This window comes from Nipponia nippon, unplaced genomic scaffold (genome assembly GCF_047370975.1).
Source record: "Nipponia nippon isolate SJK-2023a ecotype South Korea unplaced genomic scaffold, ASM4737097v1 scaffold_5, whole genome shotgun sequence".
In the NCBI taxonomy this organism is placed as follows: Eukaryota; Metazoa; Chordata; class Aves; order Pelecaniformes; family Threskiornithidae; genus Nipponia; species Nipponia nippon.
In genome coordinates, this window is record NW_028262369.1 from 97,928,887 (window position 1) to 97,952,783 (window position 23,897).

Sequence of the window (23,897 nt, forward strand, 5' to 3'; positions counted from 1 at the left end):
CCTCCTCTGTGTGCTTGGACAAATTAAAATGGGGCATTTTCCAGAACTCATTGATGATTTAATCAAACCTGCTAAGATATACCTTTATATAACGAGTATCCATCCAAGCTCAGGGCAGAAAGCCCAGTCAGCACTCAGCAGGCCAAGAGAGATTTAGCCTACAGATATCACCTCAGTTCTCCTGCTTAACTCTCTGTTAAAAGTAATTAAAACATTCAATGATAAAAGAAAAATCTGTAATTAAAATCGTAGGGTTGCATCCAGCCATATACAAGGCAGAACCGCTCGTGTCCTTCCGTTGCCTCATACAAAACCACGTTATTTGGGGGGGAAGGAGTCTTGGGCGGTGGTTGAGTTTTGACTCATAGTGTTATGGTGGGATATTTTTAGTTCCATAGGAGGTTCATCCTTTTCTTTTCCTTTTTATGTGAAGTGATGTTTTTTTATTCGGCTTCGCAGAATTGAATGATTTTTAGTTGTGGTTTAATATCAAAATAAATGGTATATGATGCATCTGTGTAAACATCAGTTCCATTTTTATAAATGTGAATCAGTTTCGTGTTTATAATACCTATGCACTTAATTTCTCACATATGATGACATTTGAAAAGTGGCAATTTTAAAGAATATTGGAGCAATCTAATAAAAGATATTTGAGGTATCAAATATGGTCAAATGACTTAAAAAAAAAAAACAAAACAAAACAAAACAAAAAAAACCACGACAACAAACCAAACAAAAAAGCAAAACAAAACCAAAAACCCCAAACCATCCTTTTGCCTTTTTTTGTGTTCAAGACCAAACAGTTAAAACTGGTAATGTATACAAACGTGACCTGTCAGGATTTTGGCTAAAGCAAATTTAAGTCTTTCATACTTTCCAATACCTTCAGTAGGTTCTTGGGTCCTTATTTTCATAACCTGGGGGGGAAGGCTGAAAAGTTACTATTAAAATTCACACGTTTGTCAACACTTAAATGTTAAATAGAATCTTGTGTTCGTGGAATTGAAGGTGTAGTGATGCAGAAGAGCGTATATCTGGGGTAGCATCCTCCAAACTTGCACGGTTTCGAAGCAGCTTTTGAAAGCAAGGTTGTTTTCCTGCAGAAGGGAAATAATGTTTTGTTAGTCACAAACTGATGATGAAATTTCAAATATTAATTCATTTGAATTTTTCATTGACTAAAGTCAAGAATTCTTGCACAGCCAAAGCATTTTTAGATTATTTTTTAAATTCTATAATTTAAGAAGCTTTAGAAACAAGATATTTCCCTATATAATGATATTTCTGGTATTAGGGTATGAATATGCTAATATAAATTAGTATATTCTGACATTTGCAAGTGTGAGGGATTGCATTTAAATAAAGTACAAGGAGTCACTCCATCTGCATTCTCTATAAACCTGCTTTCCCTCCACGTGTAAATGATGCTGAGCGTGAGATTGCTGATAGGAGATCCTTCAGACCTTCTTATAAAATCTTCTGACAATAAGGAACAGTTGCCGATTACTGCTACTAGTAGTCTTGTTTTTTGGTGAAAAGTTTCAGGCTTTTCAAAACAGCTATGGGCTCTTTGACTACGTCGTTCAAAAGTTCTCAGATTGCCTTCTCTTGCACAAAACTATTTCGCGTCTGAATAATAGGAAATGTTGATGAATGAAAGTTCTCCAGTCTCCTTGCTATAGGTGCATACGCTGCTGCACGGATATATCTCTTTTCCTTCATGCAGAACCGCCTCAGATGTGCTGTTGTGAAGCTTCCAGCCTTCTTAGCCTAGTTGAAGCTATAATTTATTTAAATACTATGAAAGTAATGTTCTGCTCCTCTTGACAGTTTGCAGTGACTGATCTCTCTGTGTGATCTCGAAGTAGCACAAACTGTAGTTCAAGGTGGAAATACAGTCACCAGTATTCGTTTGGTGTCACCGGCAGGTTTCTAAGCGAAAGGAGCTTGGAGTCGCAATGGGTTGTTGCCATTGCCAGTCTAAATCTGGGCCCGTCAGACAGCACTCCTGCCATCCCACGTGCCGTCCTGGGGTCAGCGGCAGATGGTAAAAGGGTTTGCTGCGTATTTTATGGTTTCTTCTGATGTAATTTTCGTGGACTACTACTCCAAGGATTTAACTCCTTTTGAAAAACAGCAGTAGTGGAAATGCAACAGAAGTTGCGCTTTGTCATCTCTTGAGGTTGTCTTTTGTAGTTCTTCCTGTGTGATTTCCCATGGGGGCTTGTCCCTGGAGCTCGTGTTTTGAAATTTTCTTAGGAGGCTCTTCTGAAGAACAATTCTATTTCTAAGGTTTCGGCAGCTTTTTAGCAGTTGATGAAGGACTGCTCTGTGATTTTGGTTTGGGGAATGTTTGCCTTCTTCCTGATGTCTCCTTCCCTGCCATGCATGTTCTTGCAGCCTTTTATCAAACTTCCTTGTTCATTTTGGTACTACAGCTTCTCACTGAAAAGCCCATTTTAAAGATACCTGGTGCTTATATAGCATCTGCCTGTAGTCTCTGAAGCTTTTATAAATATAATAAATAGTTACTCTATCTAGACTTGTAAGTCATTTGTGCTTCTATGCTCTCAATTCAATATCAGTACTAGATAATCTTTATTGTTGCCTATTTGTAACTTTTTTCCTCATTTCCCAATGTGCCACACTCGCTTTATGTTCAAAGCCTTGATGTTGAACATACTTCCCAGTTTTTTCACCACCTCAGCTACATTTTTGCCTATTCTTTGATATGCCAGATAATACTAATAAATATATTTCATCTTTATTTCCATTAATCTGCTTTGTTATTTACAAGTTCAAGCATGCATTTACAACATACGTATTTACGTATTTTAAACAACTCTAATATGTGTTATCACTCAAAATACTAATTAATGCAATTGTTAGTCCACGTAATTATCCTAAAAGTTGTAACAAATCCTTTCTTTGCCATTTTTGTCTTTTGTGGACTCTAATTTATATTTACACCAGAGTTGACCTTAGTATTTACTATTTACATTAAATGATCATGGAAATAGAAGTTCTTTTCCCAAATGCAGCAGTTGTTTCTGACTTCTTAAGCAAGTTGTCAGATATACCTAAAGCAGGGATCCTGCAAATATTAATCAACTTTAAAATAGTACCTGTGGGATCTAAACTTTGTGTCTACTTTTCTCTGTTTGGGTTTGTTTTTTTTTTTTTTCTTCCTTCAAGACTGTTAGAGTCTAACTGAGGAAATAGTTCAGATTTTAAAATTTAGTAGTCTGACTATTCAGACTGAGACTGAAGTTTGTGACTCCATCTCGAGATGCACGAAACCTGTTTTAACTGATGAAGTAGTAACTATATTGTGCTTTACGCAAGAATGATTTTGACGTGAATGTTTTACTTGTGTTGAATATTTTTACACTTTACACATATAATATGTAATTGTAAAATTTTAATTTAAAATTTTATTATTCTATGTCATGTTTGTTGCTCTGGGATTTAGTCAGCCTTACGGGAAGGCTGGTATTGAACTATGGCTGTAAAATCTTAAGGCGGAGCAGAACCTTCGAAGTGCTATGACATTCCTGGGCTTATTGTCTCAAAATTTGTTCTGTTTTATCAGGGAGTAGCGGGTTAATTCATGAGCTAAGCTTCTACCTGTTAAAACGTACAAAATAGCCCACTGTTTCTTGAACATTAAATTTTTTTTCATTTTTAGAGAATTTTCTGTTCTTTGTTTATAGCTGGCGTCGAGGCTTTCTTTTATCATCTATCAATCTCAGCTTTGCAAAATTTCTGCCAGCTAGTATACAGACCTTTAACTAAGCGATGTTGAAGTTACCAGTGAAAGAGTTTGTCTTCCGAGCAATATTTGCCAAACACTTTGCCTAAGAGGTTAAAATAAACACGTGAAGGAAAATTTGGCTGAAGGTTTTGCAGGCAGCCAGGCAATCCTACTGACTCGAGCTGTCTGTACCCGCCATTCAGGCTTTCTCCCTGCAGTGGACTGTGTGTGTCACGTTCTTCTGTTTGTTCTTTTGCAGTTACTTGTTCAGACTTTTTGTGAGAACCCAGTGTCTCTCCGATGCAAGCCTGCCCACAATTTTGTGGAAGAAAATAAATGATGTACGTACTATGTTGACATGCAAGAGTAGTGATGGAACAAACTTCAGCTTTTCCACCTGCTTACTTCAGCTTTTCCACCTGTGGCACAAGTGGTTAAGTGTAGAGAAGATGAAAGTCCGAAGATGTAGTCATATTGGACATGAGAACTGAAAGGCCCAGAGGTTCCTCATGTGAGGAACTATTACCAGACTAAAATGAGGTAGTTGTGATATTCTTAGTTTGTTATTGATGGAAAATAAGAAAATAAGGGATGGTGAGTAGAAATCACATCAATAGAGGGAATACACAGGTGAAAACTACTGTGATTTAATTTGGGAGGATGTATGGGTGATGAAATATCAGGAGCCCAAAGAACTGTGGTCAGAGATAAGAGATCGATTTGGGGCTGCAGTTGGCAGAAAAGCAAAGCTTGAAGAAGAGGGAGGAGACTAGGGAGAAAAGTCATAAAAATAATTAAATGAATAAAGCTTCTAGTTTTTAATGTAAACAAAAATCTCGGTCTCATGTTGTCAGCCTTTGTGTCTGAACTCAGATTTGTCTGGAGGGGAAGAGGCAGCAGGCTGCGTTTCTCCTTGCTCTCCTGTGGTCATCCTGTGGTCTGAAGAGGTCCTGTTGCTCTCTTCAGGAGAGCCATGCTGGGTCAGGTCTGTGGCCCATCTGTAGCCCTTTCTGTACCCCGTGTGTGACAACGGATGGCACAGGGGCTTAGCAAAAGGGGGTGTATAGAGATATACTTCATTGATTATCAGAACCTCAGGTACCACCGGGCACCTAGAAATGAAGCTTGGACTCGCACCACGTGTGTTTAATAGTTACTAATGGATCCGTAGTCCATAACTACTGTTTCCTTTTGAAGGCATTTATACTTCTGTCCTCCACAACATCCTATGGCAACATTAGGGACTCATCACTCAGTGTATTGGTTTTGAGAGTATGGGAACATCTTCCTCTATATTCCTTAGATCACACAGGAGGTTTTCAGTAGACAGACAAGCGTGTCAGAAATCTCTTTGTACCGGAGGCGAGGTCTAGGAGGCTCTGCGCTTGCGGCCGCTCCTGGCTTCTCTTGCCTCCCCCTGGCATGCACGCCCCTGCATGAGATCCTGCTAGAGCGACCACATGTTCTGGGAAGATAAGTCAATACTCTTGAGACATTCAAGGAATATCTGATGGGAATTGTTGGGATAGAAGCTGGGGAGGGGCATTCGGGGAACCTAGGGTGGGTTCGGTACGTGCCGGTGATGCAGAAGAAGGCAGATGAGAGCACCCAGGGAGACAAATGAGAGATTTACATCTTGGAGCTCTTTTAGACTATGTTATTCTCCATGGGAAATTCCCATTCAGCTAAGAATGGTGCCATTCTTGTAAAATATTTCAGTGAAGCTTTGTGATATAATTTTATATTAGAAACCATAGTTAAATTGTAGAATGTAGAAAATACTGCAAGAATTATCCATCTTGTCAAGGCTTTTAAAAATAAATGACTGTTAGTATTGCAGAAAGGGGAACTCTCAAGGTAGCATGAAGTTAGCACAGGAGTTTAAGGACAGCCTTAACACTGATTTTAAGTATTTGTGTTAATGACTTTGACACTAATGAAAAGGCAGTCCTGACGATCAAAGTTGGGAGGTATCAGTACAGGGGAAGAACAAATAGGGCATGAGAGCCAGCTGCCTGTGTCCCTACTGCTTCCTTTTGCATTAGTACTAACATTTTTATAACCAGAAAATGAGTAAAAGCTCATATTTTACCCTCCTCCCCTCTCCCCCAAAGTAGCTTTTGGTCAAATCAGGTGCTCAGCCTGGCTTGCCGTGGTTCATTGCAAGGCCCCATGAGTGCCTGTGCTAGCAAGGGGAGGCAGTGGGAATGAATGAGGGGCTTTGTGGAAGAGCAAGACTGCCCTTTTCAGAAGTACCATAGGCTTACATCAAATGAAGTACAGGGCTGTGGTAACATTGCCTAACGTAAAATGAGCTGGATCTGTGATGGCACTTGGTCCAAAGGTATTTGAACATGACTGTGTTGGGCCAGAAACCCTTTAAAAGGGAGAGAGGCCTGAAGAGCACTTCAGTGCCCAAACCAGGTCCAGTGCCCAGCGCGATGGTGATGACTGGAACTAAGCACCGTACCTTGCAAGAGCCTCACAACATGGAGGCGGTCAAGGTGGTGGTGGGAGGATCACGTGCTTGTGGTGATCTGTGGTTACAGGGTGAGCGGAGACAGAAGAAGAATGGGCTTTTGTGTTACTGTAGCCTGCTGTAAAGCAGTCAAGATTTGGGAACACTTGTACTTCTGCAGGGTTTTTTTTCCTCCCTAATATGGAAGCAACTTAACCTTCTAAGCATATTAAAAACAAAGATTATTACGATGATTCAGTTATTATTTACAGTAAGTGGTAGAAGACCTAAGAAATCCCTAGCATCTGTAGCTTTTGCTAATGACAACAGTGTGACACAGCAACAAACTGACACTGTAACCTCAGCTGCCTAAAAGGACCCAGCTTACTTTCAAAAATATTTCTTTATGTTTCAAAAGAAAAAAGCAAAACTTGCTGAGGTATTGAGATTGCTTGGCAGTGTTTCTTGCTCTTATACTACACAGAATTCGGAATATCTCGGGCCTTGACAACCAAGGAATGAAAAGTTATGGTACAAGAAAATCCAGGTTTAAATCTTCCCCTGCTGAGCTGGCAGTAGCAATTGAAAATTATTTGCATGCTAAGGTGTGGTTGTACTGAATAGTGGAAGGAGCAGCTGAAATAGCTAAATGGAGTTGTTAGTTGGATTTAAGGAGATTTATTAAACTTTCCCTGTTCACCTCTTGTACTCTTCTGGGTGTTTATTCTTCATTTCTACAGTAAATGGGGCCCATTTTCTACCTGTAAGATGAATAGGAAATAGACTTGCGGGTTTACTGGTATTCAGTTAAAATACGGAGTTGGTTATCATCCAAGGAGGGGCAATTCTAAAAGGGCATTTCCACCTGGTAGGAGGGTATGGAGAAGGCAGAGGCAGACTTGTCCTGGAGGTGCCCAGTGAGAGGCAATGGACACAAGTTGGAAAAAGGGAGATTCCGGTTAGATATAAGGAAAATAAAGTCACCATGAAGGTGGTCAGCTGCTGGAGAGGTGGTAAAAATCTGTTTTCAAAGGTATGTGAAACTTGATGCATCAAGGGTCTAGAGAACAAGTCTTACGAGAAGCAGCGGAGGGAGCTGGGGTGGTTTAGTCTGGAGAAGAGGAGGCTGAGGGGAGCCCTCATCACTCTCTGCAACTGCCTGAAAGGAGGCTGGAGCCGGGGGGGTCGGTCTCTTCTGCCCAGTAACAAGCGATGGGACGAGAGGGAACGGCCTCAAGCTGCGCCAGGGCAGGTTTAGGTTGGATATTAGGAAAAACTTCTCCACTGAAAGGGCTGTCAGGCCCTGGCACAGGCTGCCCGGGGAAGTGGTTGAGTCTCCATCCCTGGGGGTATTTAAAAGCTGAGTAGACGTGGTGCTCGAGGACATGGACTTGGCAGTGAGAGGTTAACGGTTGGACTCGATGATCTTAAGGGTCTTTTTCAACCTTAACGATTCTATGATTCCGTGATTCTAATGCCCTGAGCCTCCTGATCTAGTTGGAGCTCCTTTTAGCAAGAGGTCGGACTGGAGACCTCCAGAGGTCCTTTCCAACTGGCACGTTTTGGTGATTCTAACCTATAGTAAGTGTAGGTTTTCTGTGGAATAAGTGAAAGATGAGGTTATAGGCCAAATGTACTCTGCCCTAGGTCACCATACTATGGGTAACTCTGGCTCGTGACCATGATGACTCCAGTATTTACAGGCCTCCATCTCTGTTGGGCAGTGCTCCATATGTCCTTATCTCTCCATGGTTACCTGCGTGTGCTCTGGGTATGATAAACTACCAGAAGAAGTTCATTTCTATTACCCTGTTATTGGTGTCTGCCTTTTGCCAGCACAGGTGTTTGTATGATGAAGTTAATCCAAGTTATAATTAGTACAGCAAGAAAACAGGTTAGTTTTAAGGGTCAGCTCCTGGTGCAGTGAGTTGGTTGTGTTAATGTTAGGGGAAGGGCGAAGTGTAGGGCAGAAACAGATAAAGTGCAGAAGAAGTAGGACCGCTTCCTCCAGCAGTCGAACATGAACATGCAGAATCTGATATCAATTTCTGATAGATCATAAAGTTACCTTTACTCTGTGCTAATTATTTTTTCTTGATCCAAAACGTTGGGTTTATTGCCATAACAGTGTTTTAAAATGGCCAGGATTACCTAGGAGCATACAGACATTTAGCTAGGTTGATTTCCTATAAAACCATATCGTTGCGTATTTACTTTGCACAGCAAAAAATGTTTAGAATTTCTGTGGATAGGGTTTTGGTTTGGGTTTTTTGATTTGATGACATTTTGTGTGTATTTTCATGTTTGCATTTATTTGCTCTCCATAGGTTACCAAAATCGGAGGATTTCAGGAAATACCTGGTTTCTCAGAATTTTAGTACCAGAGCTTCATGCATCATGGTGTGTGAGAGCTAGACACAAACATCAAATTTTAGGACCTCGGTGCAGTCCGCTGAAAAGGAAGTAACTGGTTGGATGACTTATAGCCATTTCTGGGTGGACACCGGCTCCAAGGGATTCCAGCCAGATGATTTAGTAATACTGCTTCTGGGCTACAATGCTGGTTTGCCTTATTTATCAGAGGCACCTGAATGTGCCTTTGTCTGGTCTCTTGAGGAAGTAACGTTATGGAAAGAGTAAGAAAAGAGAACAGGCAAGACAAGACTTAACAGCCTACGTATATCTGAAATTGTAAACAACTAAAGATAAAAAGGAAATATTCGGGCTAGCGTAGGGGCTTATAGCTAGAAATAAAGCAGTGAAATGAAGAAAGAGGAGATTAAGGCTAAATGTCATGAAAGAGCATTCTGCAACAGTCGTGGTTTTTTTAGATGACTCTTCCAAAGAAAGCAAAGAAAAAACTGTTTCAGGACAAAGGCCCTTTTTTTTTTTGCTTTTTCTTTTTTTTTTCCCCCCCATGTTTCTTTCCTTCAGCTTAACCACTCAATGTAAAATAATCTCATATGGGTATAGAAAAGAATGTATTAAATTCTTGAGGCATGAATGTGAATCTCTGCATCCTCGGGAGTTGCTGTGATGATGCCGGAACGCTGCGCAGCTTTACAGAACCAAAGGCGCAGTCTTCGCCATCGGGATCTCGCAGTACAAAGCTCTGATCTTGTAAATGAGTCGACGGTGGTAGGCCTGTACACGGTCTGCGCTTCGCTAGCTTCAGTGGGACTTGGTAGGAATAGAGCGAGCTGTGTAGTTCAGGATTTAGTTTTGGATAAGTCGAAAAAAGTGCGAGTAAAAACTGTTTGGGCTGAAGTGGGTAGAGACGAAGGGAGGAAGATAGGAAGAAATTATTAAGCTTTTGTAGGAGTTTTTGGCTTTCTTTTTTGAATGCATATAAATGCTGCTGCTTTTTTTGCCATCAGTAGGACCTAGATGGCAATTCTACTAGTAATTTGTACTATTTAATTTGAGATGAGAATCATTCTAAAAGAGCAAGTAGGGAGTATCTCTCTGTGGTCTGTTAACCACCAATGGGAGGTAAAGAAATAACAAACCAAAATCCTGAATTTAAACTTTTAAAGGGGCTAAACAGACGACAATTTTTAACAATATCATTATTTTGACATGGATACTCTTAGCTAAGCTTTTGAAAGCTTTTGATGTCTTTCCTTAAAAAAACCTTTTAGTATTATCTCCAGTGTCGTAAAATTCTTGCAGATCAGAATTGCTTTGGTGGTTTAAACCGGTGATTTAAACTGGCATTAGCAACACTGCCATAAAAAGGATGCTTCTGCAGTTTTCTCCAGCAGCCAAGCTGGTTGGAGAAATGTCTGCCCACTTCCTCTTGGCCATTCGTTTTTTCGCCACATGAAGGTTTTTTCCCCTTTTTTACTTGCACCAGTGAAAGTGCCTGTGGTGGTGTGTCTGTGGGCTAATGAAATGGTGCAGATAAAACAATTTTTTAAATGTTTTTATTGGGGAGGGAGGGAGAGGTGGTTAGCTGGATTCTGCAAAATCTTCTCCAATAGGGTCAATTTTTGTTTCTTCAGGTTTTTTTGTGTTATTTGTTTGTTGTTTGCTGTAAGCCCAAATAATTTCAGCGCACCACAGCGTGGCTCTGCAAATATTTGTCTTGGCACATCGGGGGGGTTGAGGCGCTGGAAGGGCCAGGTGGGAAACAGGCAGCTGAGGACCGAGCAGCGCTTTTGGAACAGGTTTGGTACTAGAGAGGATATACATGCAAAAGTGCCCTTGGATTTTTCTTTTTCCCACATATGTATTTCCAGTCTTCTACGTATCCCAAACAACCATTAGAAACTGATTAAGAAATCTGTTAAAATATGCAGTGCTTCTAAGAAACTTTTAAGTGCTGTAGCTGAAGGTGAAGGTTGTTTCTAAAATTGTTTGAAGTTATTAGAGCTATCAACAACACCTTATTCTCATTTTCAATAATATAACAGTAAACTTGGGGTTTTTTTTTTTTCCTTTACTTTCTGCACTTGTGTGAATTTGAGCGGTGTTCCAGCTGAACTCTGAAATCTGACAGTCGTCACTTCCAGCCCGGTAATGAAGTGTCGCCTGGGTGAAACTGGAGACCAGCCTGGCTCCACAGCTCTTGCGTATTGGCTCCGTATTTAAAGAAGAGATGTTACGTGATATTTTCTCCGATGTAACAAAAACAGCTAAATCTCTCCTTAAGATTTAAAACACAACTTTTCCTTGGGCTCAAATGCTTCCTTGCTGCCCTGAGAGGGTCTTATTGAAATGCAGACACTCCATCTTTCCCTTTCTTGGAGAGCAACCTGTCTTATCAATTACTTCCATAAAACAGCATTTACTACGAGTACCATTTCTGCTGTTAGACTGTGAAGGGACAAACTGCATACCTGATATGTCTGGATAAAGAAGTTAAGCAACACAATCCTTGTAATTCCTCCTGACGACTGTGAAACAGGGATGTGATGATTATGGTTCTCCTGGGAGATGTCTTAAAAAATTAACAAGGTCATCTTCCTAACAAAAATTTCCAAACCTCATTTCAACCAAGTGGGAAGGGAATACTGCTTTTATCTGCTTCTGACTTAATTGTCCGTGCGTCTGTTGTGGAGATGTCGTCATGTGATAGCGGTGCCGGTAACGCAGAGAGGTGCCTCTCAAACCCGTGGGAGGAAGAAGGCAGTTTCCCTGAAAGGTTTTCTTTTTAGTAAAGAGAAGATGGAAAGAGTAATGATGGAGACTAAACCGGTAAAGGCAGAAATATCAGAAGGAATGGCAGGCTAAAGCCAGAATTTTTAAAGCTGCATTAGATGCATCTTCAGAGCTGGAAAGGCCATTCCGAAGAAGTCACCTACATTGCCAAGTCCTTTAATAGCAGATGATCTTTTCTCCGCAGAAGAATAAAGAGCGCTGAGTTCTTAACCGAATATGTCTTAAACAGGGGTGTCTGGCAGCGTGAGTCAGGTCGGCCTCCTGAGCTCCGGGAAGCACAGGTAGCCTGGAGAAGCTTGGTATCGCTGAACGTCTGACGGTTGGATACAGGATTTGGGAGCCGTACAGAAACAAGTACTCCCTCCCCGATGCCTAAGTCCACTTTGTTAATAGTGCAAAATTACAATTCAACTAAGCTGATTAAATGGCACAGTAGATTTGACACACAGAAACAGTGTTGTTAATCTGGCAGCCAAAGATATTGGAGGGAAAATGAGGTTAAAAAAAATACAAAGTCCATCCAGAATTATGATTTTCCTTATTTAAAAAAAAAAAAAAAAGGCAAAAACCTACTAAGGCTTTTCCTTTTTTAATGTGTCTAGAAAGTCTGCTTTTCAAGAAGGCAGCACAGTGAACTGGGAGGAAATAGGATTTTATCTTTTATTTAAGCAAGGAAAGAATACAGGCATAACTTCACATAAATTTGCTATTAAAAAAAAAAAATTACATTATTGTATTTGAGGAGTATTCTGAAGTTTCTTGGAGTGATTTGCAGGTTCCGTGGGACTGATCTGTATGTACTGCGCACATAGTTGAATAAGGGAAATAAATTTCTTTCTGCTAGTAATGCAATCATCTCACAAGCTATTTTTTATTAAATTAGACCTGTGTAACTAAATTGCTCCTGATGCCTTTTGTGGATGCTCCTAAATCATCAGCTAAATAGCAGCTGATCTAAGTTTGGCAAAAGGAAGAAATGAAGTTTTGGAAGATGATACTCATTGTTCCTGATAGTAATCAATCAGAATTTGATACTTGTATACAGTCTTGTTTTAAAAGCATTGTAATTATGGCAGTGCTACAAATCTTATGTTAATGGAGGAGAAAAAAAATAGTAAATATGACCCATACTTTGAGCTGAAACATTCTGTGGATGTTACTTGTAGAGTGACTACTGTTTCCCTTAATCAAGGTAAAGAGCAGGATTAAAAAGATCGCTTTCCCAACTTTTTTCTCCTATCATTAGAAGGAAAAGCAAAGCATATACTGGCTTACCTGACCAATTAGCAAATTGTTTTCTTCTGTTATTTCCTGTGTAATTCATGCTTTTGGTAGCTATTCTTTGTCTTTAGAAAGATCTTTCCTGTGTTCTAGGGTTCTTTTTCAAAGCAACACTCAGACAATGAGACATGTTGGTATTTAGGGCCTGTCCCCAGCTTTCATCTGCTTTTCCTTACCTTTCATGTTTGTTTTTCCCATTGTCAGGACCTGCGGTGCCTCCTCTTTGGTGTCCCTAGCAGCAGCTGGTTGTGTATTTGTTTCAGGAGGTGGGTGGCCTTTCTGTCCTGCTCTTTTCCAGACATCAGGGCGAAGGGAAAGCAGGTAGAGTAATAGGTATATGTGAATGTAAAGCCTGAAAAAGTGGGTGTCAGGCTGATGTATTCAGATACATACATTAAAAACATTTTAATCTTACATAAAAAGTCTCCCTAGATTTCAGTTTGATGGTGAATGTGCACTGCTAATATAAAGAAGCATTCCTCTGTTAAATCTTGTGGGATTTGGGGGCACTTGTGAATTAATTTGTTCCTGGAGTTCCATCAAAACAGAAATCCGTTGTCAAACTACAGATATTAAAATACAGACAAAAAATTGTTCTTGTTGTGGGAAATTATACGCAGTTATTAGCAGTTGAATATTGAAGTCAAAATGCAGAAAAGACCCCTGAAACCTAACTACGATTCTAAGATTTCAGAGGAACACTTTTCCTAGACCTTCTTTCTGGTTCCTTTCCTTAGAAATAAGATATTTATGGATTCCTGGAAATATCCATATAGTTTTACTTACAATTTCACCAAGACTTACTGCTTAAACGCTAATAGAAGCTGAGTAAATTACAGTGAGCAGGAGAACACAGACTAGTGCAGACACAGAGGAAGCCCCCTGCTATGGTAGTACCTGTAACCAGGCAGAACAGCTCGCCCTTTCATACTGCTATGAATGCATCTATTACACTTGGAAATCCAGCGATTCCATAGGAGTTTTCATTTTAAGTCCTCTGCCTAAAATGATTTTTGAGGATTTAGCACTGCCCCGTTCGAGCTCTGTACAGACGCAGGCACCCACACTCTGGTCCAGCAGCGGTTGCCATCCTATTTCTTGTCGTGCCGTGACCCCATATGCCTCTTCCTCTCATGTTTGTGGGGTTTTGTTAGTGGGTTTTCTTTTTTTTTTTTTTTTTTTTTTCTGTCAGGTGGGAAAGTCATCTGGCACAACAGGATATTGAACTCCTTTGAGAGTCTGGCCAGAGGTAAAAAAGGACTATTGCTCTACTGAATGCCATGTATAATTGGTGCTATCGGACATCTGGCTGACCTGGTACCTGATATTAAGGTATGACTCTGCTGAACAGATAACAAGGGCTGTAGTCATGTCCCTGTGTCCTCCTTCATTTGGTACCCAGTTTTTACAAAGCAGTAGCATTCTGCCTCTTGGTATTTGAAACATGGTGTAAAACTTTGCACTTTGTGCTGAGTAATTATGCTTCAGCTAAATGAATGGAAAAACACTGTTGAATGGAAACCATCACAAGATCAGCCAATTAATATAATTTTTCTGTTGCATTTGATTGCCTTTTCTGTTCTTTAAAGAAGACAGAAAATAAAACAAGAGACATATCTGAAGAGATGCATTTTTTTTTCTTTCGCTGTGTAATCATCACAAATTCATACGTTCTTAAATTTACAAAATCCATTTTGTGCTTCTAAATGTTTCTAATTTAATTTTGGAGGAGAAGAATATTTCTTCAAACAATTGAGGCTCAACACTGTGCCATTTTTTCCATTTTAACAGAAAGTCTCTGAAGAGATGTCGGTATTTTATCTGCTGTGTAGTGTCCTCTTTTCGGTTTTTTGATTCACTGTCATGATTTCTGGTATTCAGTGTTTGAAAGCACAAGAACACTAATTATTTTATAATAGTAAGTCTCAGTACGCAGTTTTCTCAAAATCAACCAAAAATAGAACTTTAGTCCAACTTGTAACATCTTTGCAGGTTTTAAATGCAAGTATTGATAGGAAACAGCCATTCAGAAACTAAAGCTTTGTATCTACAGTTCTATAATGCAGTTCCTTCAGTCTTTGGTTCTATGTTTAGAAAAATTATTACTATGACATCAGTTCTCTACAGATTTGTTATAGACATAGACTGCCCTGGAGCTATAAAACGCTGTTAGGGTGATAGCAACTGCCACAAATCGGAGGTGAATATTTTTGGAACCATCTAAACAGCAGAGGAAGAACATCGTGTTACAAAGCACAGTGATAATTCCACAGTTATAAAAATATTTTTCTGTTTTCTTTCTTCAATCCAAAAATAAACGCTAGGTAGTATTCCTAATCCTTTCATTCATTTTTCTTGATTTGCAAGTTTTCACATTTTCAAAAGAATTTAGCTATCTCTGCAGTGTTGTAACAACAAGATTACAGTTGACAGAAATTTTGTACTTTGTTTCCAACTGTGTCACCAACATACCAAGAATTTGAGGAGGTCACTAAATCGCTCTGCCACGGGCTTCTGTTAGTAAACTAAGAACTCTGTCATCTTCTTATGACTTGGGAAGTAAATTACATTTGAAAGTATATTTTGAGATACGGTAGGTGTTTGGATGAATAGCAGTAGAGATGCGAAATATTTTCTTTTGCATATGGAAATTTTAAAAAAGTCAAAACCATCTTTTTTTGAGAGAGAGATTCCTCAAGTTTGCTGATTCCTCATCTTCAGTGAAAGGTGAGGTATGTGTGACTGATCGTTTAGGTGTTATTTAGTAAGTCAGACTACAAAAGAGTACTTGGGTGAAATGTGAGTAAACCTCATTACTGCAGCAGTGGTCACTTAGTAAGGAAATTAAATGAAGGATATATTTAGTAAACCCTACTCACTTCTATGACCTAGTTTGCTGTGGATAATAATTTTCTTAGGGCAGTATGGGGCTTACTTTTCCCCCACTTTTGCCCCATTTAACTTCCATGAGTGAGGGATTCTTCCCATCTCTCATCTTAACTTCTGGGCCACTCTTAGCAAGGCAAGGCTCTTCCCATTGGTGTCCGTAGTAACTCCTGGTTCCCCCTCCAGCTTCACTTTGGCCTGCTCCTGGTCTTCCTCCTGTGCCCATGGGAGCCCTCAGAGCTTCCTGGTTCGTCGTTCCGCTCTGATAAACTAAGAGTTTAAACCCTACGTTCTTCATCTTCCTATAGCTGTGGACGATATAGATGCTGGTTGGGCAGCCTGACTCAGAGATCAGCTGAGATGTGAAATAAATTGATGCAAAAGCTTGTGCATACTCAGTTGAATGAGTCATAACTTCTGTCCTCACGTAAAGCGCTCTAGCTTTAAGAGCATGCTCTGCTGTTAAGGTAGTATCACGTACGTGAGACTAAGAAAGAGAAGTCTGGATGCCGTGTTCGCGTGTTAGTGAATGATGTGGCAGGATATAATTCATGGCGGGGACTGAAGTGAGGGGAGCTCACTTGGTGGTTAAGTTGGTACGGGGTTTTGGGGAGGGGTTCTTTTAGTTTGTTCTACCCCTTATGTAGGCTCAAATAGAGTTTTAGTTTCCTAAGATGTACAGCCTAAAGTCCTACGATGCTCCAGGAGATGGTTGCACGTTAGACAATCTCCGTGGAGAATTTTGCTTTTGCTGATTGTGGAAGAAGTTACACTGTTCAGCTTTGAAGAGAGAGTAGCTGCTAAAAAAGTGTTTAGAAGTAACCTAGAAGGGAAGGAAATGTAGACATTCATGTTTGGAAGAGAAATGGGATTCTTTACAATGTGTTTTGTGTCTCATTGAGGGCTGGTTTTTTTCCCTTCCAGAAATATTGTTTTGTTTCTCAGAACTTCTAGTAGTACTGGGATTTTGACTATATTAAAAAATAAAGTATCAGTTCCCTATATAGAGAGAGAAAATACATTTTTGTATTTTATGTATGCTTATAAATGTAATATTTATATGTATGCACATATGGTTTAGACTTAAATATTGGGGGAAAAAAAACATATAGGCAAGTATCTGTTACAGAAACAATGCCCAAATCGAAGCAGCCCCACGCCGCAGCGCTTTGCCCTGAGGCCTGCGGTGAGCTGCAGCACCAAGTCCCGCTTTGCTCGGCGCAATGACGAGAGAAGTTTTGTTAATGACGCGGGCCCAAGCGCCGCTGGAGAATGCTTGAGAGCTGCGAAGACTGGCCTTCACCGGCCTACGAGTGATAAAATTAGCGAGGCTTTCATATTTTCAGTTAAAATGTCTTTTTTTTTCCTAATGCTAATGGGAAAGTTCAGTTAGATTGGTGTCAATAAAATGGTAAATAACAGTTAAAAGCAGGATAAACTTCTTTCTTAGAACAATATTGGAGCAGAGTTATCTGTCAAGCGATCTCATTAGTTGTCGCTTGCTCATCTGACAAAAACAAGACAGACCTGGTTTATTTATTTCTCGCTTAAAACTATTAATTTTAAAAAATATTGAGGCTGCCTTTTCCGCATAATTGTGGAACAAAAAAAAGCAACTGGAGTGGTTTTCCTCCTAGTTCTTTTATGGTGGTATGCTGTTGCAACTGAGTTGAATCATCTCGTGGATTCTACAATCGGAGGAGAAGGTAACCTTGGTAGGGCTCGCGGTGCGTTTTGTGCAGCGCTTATCCCTGTTGCTTTCTCCCTCTTCCACTGCACACATCAGGTGTGATCACCAGTACGCGGCGTACATGTATGTTTGTGGGTATAAAAATAGAAAGCTGGAAAACAAAGATCCCGTCAGTGTTTTTCAAATCTACTAGTCCTTTAAATTTGCAACTAAAAAACATTTAGAAAAGACTTTCGGTTACCCTTGTGTAGCTATATGCAGATATTCTATTATACGTACTAACATTTCTAATGTTTCCTGTGTACATTTATCTTAGTGTGAAATAATCTTCATACGACCGTGTTTGGGTTTTTTTCCTCACAACTCACAAAACCATACCTCCCAGAGGCAAATGACTGATGGAGATTGCAAAGCCTCTGTAGTATTTCTGTGGTAGTGCCTCTCGCATATATTCCCTTATCTAAAAGAAAACGGTCTGAAATTTTGCACCTGTCCAAGCTAATGGGCTTCTATTAATACCTAAACACCTATCTGAAGCTCAGGCATGTTTTTCACCCGTGTGATTTAAAGTAACACATGTAACTTCATCAAAGTTACGTTTGATTTATGCCTGTTCAGAAGTTGGCTCTTTCAAGAAGCTAATTTGCTGAAACTAATGCAAATATTGAATTCCTGAGGTTAGTGTGTCTTTTGTTTGCATTTGTGATATTCCAATTAAAAGCAAAGCCGCAGCGTGGGGTGGATGCGGACAGTTACCACAGCTCGGGGAGAAGCGAGGTCTCACCATCAGACCTCTGGACCGGCCCAGAGACTCATCTAAAGAAATCCGGTCCTGGGGTCAGGGTGGCCTATGCTCTATCATCTTCTGTGTTCAAGTTATTTTTGTAAAATGTTTGAACGATACTTTGTGCCGTTGTGTCAGTAATAGCGGAAAATCTACCTTATCCCAAATAATACAAAAATAGAGTCCAAGAGCTATTTACGGTTGGAACAAATGGAAAGCTAATGACATTAGAAAAACATATTGATGTTTTTACATAACTATGCAATAAAATATTTAGGTTAAAAATAAATCTAATGGTTTTAAGACTTAGTAGCACCCACGAGTGTAAAAAATAATGTCTAAAAACAATTTATTATTTTTCCCCAATGATTTTTGAGCATTTACTTTGAATGATTATTGTCATGTGTTCAGACTGTTTAGCTTCTTCAAAGTTGCTGTTTGGGAATAAATTAATGAAAATACATTTGGGATTTAGAAAGTTTCATATCTCAAAAGATGCTAAATGTTGAGTTGTGTCTAAATACATGTTTTGTCCCCAGTCCAGGAAGAAATTTCAAAAAAAAAAAAAAATCAAAACAGATTCTTACAGTTGAGCAGAGACATATGTTTTGTGGGTTGGCACCAGACTAGGATGCAGAATCTTGTAGAACCAACTCTTCATACTCTAGGATATTTAGAGGAACAACATTCAAAACAAGGTGCTAAAGAATTAAAAAAAAAAAAATAGAGAATATAGACTTTCTTTAAGACAGAAATTGTCTAGTTTGAGTCTTTCTGACTGTCCCCTTATTTCTAGTGCTATGTAACCATGTCTTCTTTGTGTCAGTGTCAAATGACATCCAGTGATCCGATATTGTAAATAAGATAATGTGTTATTAAAAAGAAAATGTTTTAATTTCGTTGGTAAATTCACATTAATTGAAGATGAGATCATAGTGACTCCTTCTGGCTGTTAGGATGATGATCATAAAATCACATGATGAAAAAATAACGAAACACTTGGGTGCCATTCAGCAAAACGAACAAGTCCCAAGAGATTTAGAAGATTCCCCTGAAACATGTGGTTTAACACAGAAGAAACTTTTTCCTTGCGATGCGATGCTCAAACTCCTTTGAGAAGGCTTAGAGGGTTTGAGAGCGAAATTAATGATACCCTTACAATTATTGCAGTTGTTATGTATGAGAGGAAGGTGATTAAATCTGATCAGAAATAACATCTGCAATGGGAGCAGAGTTTAAATATCTGGATTTTAGTTGTGCAGTTCAGTGCCAACAAAAAGAGAAAATATCATCTATTAACACAAAAGGCGAAGTGAGAATGATTTACTTGTCAGGCAAAAAAATAAATCTTTTCAGTGGCACTTAAAAAATCTGGGTAGGTTTGGGTATGATTCAACTTCTTAAGAAAATTGAATGCTAAGGTTGAAGGGCAATTGATAGAAAGCCTCAACACCGAAATTCATGTGCAAAGTCGCTTTTAGGGAAAACAAGTCACAGAGTCTGAACCACTTTGAAGAACAGTCGTTTAAAACGGCACGAGGAAATGTTGCATTCATTTCCCTGTAGTTGCTCTGTATTATGTGTTCTCCCTTTAAAAAAAAAAAAATGGTTTTTACTCCAGTTCTCAGTGCATCTTCAATTTTAAGATCTCCCTGTCAGCAGGTGTGCTTGCTGGTTTATAACCACTGATAAGTATCTTCCATGCTGAACTTATTAAACTAATCTGTTGATGGATTCTGCTTTGGCTTCCGTACCAGTTTATTCCTCTGACTTTATTGGCTTGGCATATAAAACAAGAACAGCCAAAGCCAAGCATAGCTACCAAAAGAAGCGTATGTCACGACTGCACAAGATGTAGACCTGTTGCATTAGAGGTAATTGTTTCGGGTTTAATGTTCACATGGCATACCTTAATGCAGCAACACTGGGTATCTTAGATCGGGTTGTTTAGTGACTTTGAGCAGCTTATCAGCAGAACTTCTTGTTCGCCTGTTTGTTTCACAGGCTACTTCTGTGCACTCCAAGGTATTTCGTTAGCCTTAGATTATTTGAAATGCTTTTTTTTCGTTGCTCTCCTGCTCCTCAGCCCTGTCTTGAACCATATCTGAAAACGCAGTGGCAGTCTGCCGGGGCAGCATCGCTTTCAGTTCCCACACAGCAGCTTTTTAATACTTTAATAGGGTCATTTTGTATCTGGACTTTTTTCCCCATACCAATCCATCAACTCGCAGTTTGGCAAGCATCAAGGCACAGTGTACATCCAATTTCTTTTTCAGATTTTTCATTAGAAAAAGAGAGTTAGCGTAATCATGGTATAGCCTGCGCAATTTTATTTCAGAGTCTGATTTTACAGTTATTTTTTCTACAAGGATTTTAAATTTTTGGAAGCACTAGAAAGACCAAGGAGTATCCATTTAAGTATTCGATAACTTGCTATTTTGCGGAAGAAGTTGATTTGAAAGGTGTTTATTCTCAGGTGATGGAAGCTGGGGGGGTTGGATTGACTTCGGAAAAAGCAAACGTGAACAATTCAGATAAAGCATTATCATAAAGCTGAGATGAAATAACTTTTTGCATTGATATAGGCAAACTGCAAAAACTTAGTGTTTTTGCTATTGGAGGTATTATGGCTTTAAGCAGCAATAAATTGTCCACAGAGCCTGCTAAGTGATCTGGTGATCCGATCACCTTTTCACTCGTGTCCTAACTGCTGGCAGTCAGATGTCCCAGGTCTGCAAATAAATAAATAAATGAGTAAATAGATAAACCACATTTTAAAAAAATATATATTCAAGATGACTTAATTGCTTGTGTTAACCCAAGTTGGATTGCTGCTGTGGCTGTACACTGTCAGGAGTCAGCAAAAGGTTTTCCTTTGCTCGGAGTTGGATTCCTCTGTAATCTAAGACTAAACCAAGTGGAATCAACTGAGTAGAGGGAAAAATTGTTCACAAGACGAAAGCTTTTTGACTTGATTAGTCTTCTAGTTTATCGCATCTGTTGCTAAATGAGGACTGATAGATTTCACAAGTATCGCAGCCTATTTTAGGTTACATGGGGACCAGTGGGGCTTACTTTTGTATATAGCGTCGAGCATGTACGTGAGGGTTGGTTATACTAACTTACGGCTGTTACCAAGCTTTCTGTCTCATGTTACACAGCTACGCTTTGAAGTTCCTTCGTTAAGGAAACGTTCTCCAGAGCAGAGAACATCAGGACACTCTGAACGTCAGGAAACACCTTTTTACTGTGAGGGTGTTGGCCACTGGACCAGGTTGCCCAGAGAGGCTGAGGAGTCTCCATCTGTGGGGATGTTTAAAGTCCAACTAGTCACGGTCCTGGGCCACCAGCTCTAGGTTGCCCTGCTTGAACAAGTGGGGTGGACCAAATGTTCTCCAGAGGTCCCTGGCAACCTCAACTACTCTGTGGAAATTTTATTGTGGTTATAATAGACAAGTGGTTTCGCTTTTAATGAAAGAAGTTGAGACCTGAGGAAAAAAAAAATTGTAACTATTGGGCATTTTAGCGTAAGTTGATTCCAAAGGAAGTACGTACATAGACTAGTTCGTTTGATTCTGGCCTTACCAAAGCATAGTAATTTTTTTTTTTTTTAATTCATCTTTCCATAGTTACAGTACTAAAATAAGAAAACAGCACTAATAAATGATACTGTGTGGTTATACTGTTGAGTAATGTGGGGCTTTTTAAAATCATAACTGGCATTTATAGGGACGTTGTCTTAAAGGTACCTTTAATTTGGCTTTTCAAAGTTTCTGGAGAGGGTTTAACTTCTCATAACCTATTGTTGTTATAATATAACAACACTTCAATACTAATTTGTAATTTTATTTCTCTTCCCTGGTCTTTAACTCATGGGATGATTACTGCTGTTATTTTGGTGTGATAGCAGTGAATTTCCCAGGTTTGGTGTATTTGGTCTTAAATATATTAAGGCGGAGTAATTGTTACATGCCTCAAGTTGATAAATGCCTTCCCATGTAATAGCTCTGGCGCTTGTCTATTTGTTTTTAACAGCAGCTAAGAAATTCATGTATTGTATGAAATGCACAATTTCACTTTGTGCCTTCTTAATAAATAAATACCGTTTTTAAAAATCCCAAGTCTAGTTGCAACTCACCTGGCTTACGGACTGCTCTCTGGTGTTTTTCTTCAGATCCTTATTGACGATGGTGGTCGTTGGAGGCATAAATATTGAAGAATATATCATTTACAGACAAGATCTTTGAAATCTGTTTCCTTCAGACAGCAAAGGTAAGTAAAAGAATCTATATTATGCATTTATATATAAGTAATAAGTAATATATAGGTAATAAGACAGTTTTTGTCCTCAAAAATAACCACAATTGAACAGCAACTGTAGTTCAGGAGCCTCGCTTCACTTTTAAGTGTTAACTTTTTTTAGTAAGTTTAGTTATCCTACTAATGTGAAACATAGGCTACATGGAAGGAGCTCAGTTTCTTTTCCTTCTTTTAATTACAAGAATATCAGTCCTTAGCTTGTTTTTTCTGTATTTGATGTTATTCCTCCTTCTTTCTTCCTCACAAGCTTTTCGTACCATGAGATCGTTTGCAATATCTGTGTGTGATACCGATGATAACCAGGAATACCTTGGATATCAAAATCCAAAGAGTAGCTGAGCATGGGGATTACTACTCAAAAAACCAAAAGTTATGTGGAAAAGAAATAGCCAGCAACACACAAAGTAAAATAGTGGTCAATGTTTTGAAGCTTTCTATAAAAGTTTAGAAATGTGACTTCTTTTTAATTAGATATTAGAGACACGAATCTGATGTGCACTTTGCTTGTACTATTTGTTTTGAATGTGTGGACTTTTGATCAAAATAAATGTTAGGTATTCAGGAGAGTTTTGTTTGTGTGTTATTTTTTCTATTTTGAAACTAACTATATAAAACACTCTAGATAATCTGGGAAGAGTTTTTTCTGCTATGGAAATGGAGCTAATTTTCCCACTCATTATCTGCTGTTAATTTAATGTGTGGCAATATCTGAAATTTAGTGATGATTATATGGCAGTAGATTTTTGGTTAGCTGTACAACTCATCTATGAGCAAACCAATTAAGACGTAATTTCAGAATATAATTGAACTCCTAATGGGGCACTTTAATTCACTAGAAATTTACGTATTTGCCTTTCTTTGTTTTAGTAGACAGGTCCAAAATGAGGGTACGGCTTCATTTTTGAACTTCTGAATACAGCAACTTCATCTGAGACTTTTCAAAATGAAGCATGTATGAATGCTGTTGAATAAGAGGATGGATAAGTTCATGAATAAGCTACTTAGTTCTCAGATCTGAACTTTGAATAGCTCTCATTAGCTGTTTATGTGAAGAATAAAACTTACAGTGGTGTAAGGATGCTATGGCCCTATTGATATTCTTTTCACCTGCAGCGCAACACCGTGCGATGCAACACAGTAAAAACCGATCTACAAAGTTTGTTCAGTGTTCAGAACTAATTTTCTGCCTTTAGGCATGTCTGGGCAGTCACGATCTGCTGGGAGAGGGCTTTTTCTGCAGATCTTTATAACTAATTTTTCAAGCAGTATGAATAGAAAATCATTGGAACTGCATAGTTAGCCCAGACCCAGCCTGATGGAGCGTCTGGGCTGGGACACACAGAGCTGGAGTTCTGTCTCCCACGTCTGTGTTACAAAATGAAGTACCTCATTTATGTAGTGTTTGTAATGCCTTTCTAGTTTACTACCCGTTCCGTATGTTTTTACATAAGTCAGAGTTCTCCTATGAAACTCTCTTTTTACTTTTTTGAGGGTTTTTTCATCCCGAGTTTAACAAGGGCACTAAAACATCATGTTACTCAAGTCGGTCGCCACATGC

General features: G+C 39.1%; 1 protein-coding gene across 20 annotated transcripts in view; it reads left to right on the top strand.

The window, feature by feature from the left end:
- The window catches only part of MBD5 (methyl-CpG binding domain protein 5), a 155,198-nt gene that overhangs the window by 30,128 nt on the left and 101,173 nt on the right, over positions 1-23,897 (top strand). For 14 of the 20 annotated variants that reach the window (XR_015698853.1, XR_015698846.1, XR_015698857.1 and 11 more), the window contains exon 2: positions 22,194-22,291. The gene's annotated coding sequence lies outside the window, so the exon portion shown is untranslated. Of the gene's footprint in view, positions 1-4,016; positions 4,099-8,600; positions 8,616-10,695; positions 11,733-12,863; positions 12,926-13,851; positions 13,992-22,193; positions 22,292-23,897 lie in introns of those variants that run through there. The other 6 variants (XR_015698847.1, XR_015698848.1, XR_015698850.1 and 3 more) reach the window with 6 other exon arrangements.